Source organism: Prionailurus bengalensis, chromosome C1 (assembly GCF_016509475.1).
Source record: "Prionailurus bengalensis isolate Pbe53 chromosome C1, Fcat_Pben_1.1_paternal_pri, whole genome shotgun sequence".
NCBI classification, from domain to species: domain Eukaryota; kingdom Metazoa; phylum Chordata; class Mammalia; order Carnivora; family Felidae; genus Prionailurus; species Prionailurus bengalensis.
Genome location: NC_057345.1, coordinates 182,177,981 through 182,180,206, shown reverse-complemented (window position 1 = coordinate 182,180,206; position 2,226 = coordinate 182,177,981). Strand labels below are relative to the sequence as shown.

The 2,226-nt window shown below is 35.4% G+C and overlaps 1 pseudogene; it reads right to left on the bottom strand.

The window, feature by feature from the left end:
- Positions 1-1,502: 1,502 nt before the first annotated feature.
- Positions 1,503-1,745, bottom strand: LOC122481593 (annotated as a pseudogene).
- Positions 1,746-2,226: the final 481 nt, after the last annotated feature.

Below are 2,226 nucleotides of genomic sequence, written 5' to 3'. Positions count from 1 at the left end.
CTCACTGATTGATTTCCATATGTTGAACCATTCTTGCATCCCAGATATTAATCCCACTCAATTATGGTGAATGATCCCTTTAGTGTGCTGTTGAATTTGGTTTGCTAGTATTTTGCTGATAATTTTTGCATTCATATTCATCAGGGACACTGGCCTATAGTTTTCTTTTCTAGTGTTCTTATTTGGTTTTGGTGTCAGGATGATGCTGGTATCATAAAATGAGTTTGGGGGTGTTCCCTCCTTTTCAATTTTTTAAATAATTTTGAGAAGGATTGGTGTTAATTTTTCTTTAAATGTTTGGTAAAAATCATCAGTGAAGCCGTTTTGTTTTGGGCTTTTTTTTTATTGTTGTTGAGAGGGTTTAATTACTAGTTATTGGTCTATATAGATTTTCTATTTCTTCCTGATTCAGGCTTGGGGAGTTGTATATTTCTAAGACATTTTTTTTTCATTTTTTTTAGCTTGTACAGTTTGTTTGCATATAGTTATTCATAGCAGCCTCACGATCCTTTGAATTTCTTTGGTGTCAGTTATAATGTCCTTTTTCATTTATAACTTTGTTGGTTTGGATTCTTTCTCTTTTTTCTTAGTTAGTTTAGCTAAAGGTTTGTCAATTTTATCTTTTCAAAAAACCAACTTTTAGTTTAGTTACTTTTTTCTATTTTTTTGTTTTCTGTATGTTATTTATTTTTTTTTTAAATTAATGTTTATTTATTTTTGAAAGACAGAGCCAAAGCTCATGGGGGAAGGGCAGAGAGAGAGAGAGAGAGAGAGAGAGAGAGACAAAATCTAAAGCAGGCTCCAGGCTCCAAGCTGTCAGGACAGAGCCTGACATGGGGCTCAAACACATGAACTGTAAGATCATAACCTGAAAGTTGGATGCTTAACCAACTGAGTCACCCAGGCACCCCTATATTATTTATTTCTGCTCTAACCTTTATTATTTCCTTTCTTTTGCTAACTTTAGACTCAGTTTGTGCTTTTTTTTTTCTAATTTCTTAAGGCATATCGTTAGGTTGTTTATTTGGGATCTTTTTTTGCTTATTGATGTTGGTGTTTATTGCTATGAACTTCGCTCATAGACCTGCTTTTTCTCGCATCCCATAAATTCTGGTGTGTTGTGTTTCCTGTTCCAACTCAGAAACCTTTTTTTTTTCCATCTTTAATTTCCTCTTAATCCATGGGCTGTTCAGAAGAGTGTTACTTTCATTTTTCAACTCTAGAATTTTTGTTTCTTACATTTTCCTTGTCAAACTATTTTTTTTCCTTTCATGTCCTAGTCTTTTATTTGTTAAACGATAATCTTTTATAATAAATGCCAAAGAAAAGCAACAAGCAAAAGCAGGGGATTTGCATAGTATATGGGAAATGACTAAGCCATGGCAGACCAGATGTTCCTGTTTTGTTTTATGGGGCCAGGAGTCTGCAATATGGTGTGCTCATCTTCTCCCCCACAATGGTGTCAAACAGCTTAGATGGGAGGCTGAATGCAATGACTTGTCCTAATTTTTGCTATTCAGCCATTTTTCTTGATCTTCTCTCTGACTCCATGCATTCCAGACCGTTCAATGGATTTGTAATAAACTTCGAGGATGAAGGGAAATTTCTGGCTCATTGTTTGCCTAAAATCTTGGATTGTGTTCATCTTATTAAACAAAAAAATATGCTCCAAAAACACCCACAAGTTCAACTACTAAAACTCCTTTAAAGATCTTCTTTTCCAGTGGTTCCATAGCACGGGCCATCATATAACCAACAGGCAGGTGCGTGGTGGGAATGGAGAATTGTTTATTGTTTACAATGTTGTACCTGAGGTGCTTACATGCGGGAAAACTATTTGTTTGATTCATGCATTGTTTTCCTAATTTTGTTAGTTGCCTATCTATGTTTCCTTATAGTTCACTGAACTGCCTTAAGAGGATTATCTAAATTCTTTGTCTGAAAGTTCATAGATTTTCATTTTTGTTAGGTCTGTTATTAGACCTCTATTAGTTTCTTTGGTGGTGTCATATCTACCTGATTTTTAGTGATCCTTGATTCTTTACGTTGGTATTTGTGCATTGGAGTAGTTCGGCTCCTCTTCCAGACTTTACAGGTTTGCTATGGAGAGACAGTTCTTCTTCACCAGTCAGCTCAGTTCGGGTTTCTTGGTGTGACTGCTGGTATTGTCTTTGTACAAGTGGGAATGCTATTATGGTTTATTTTGGGAGGAGGCAACTGTTTGAG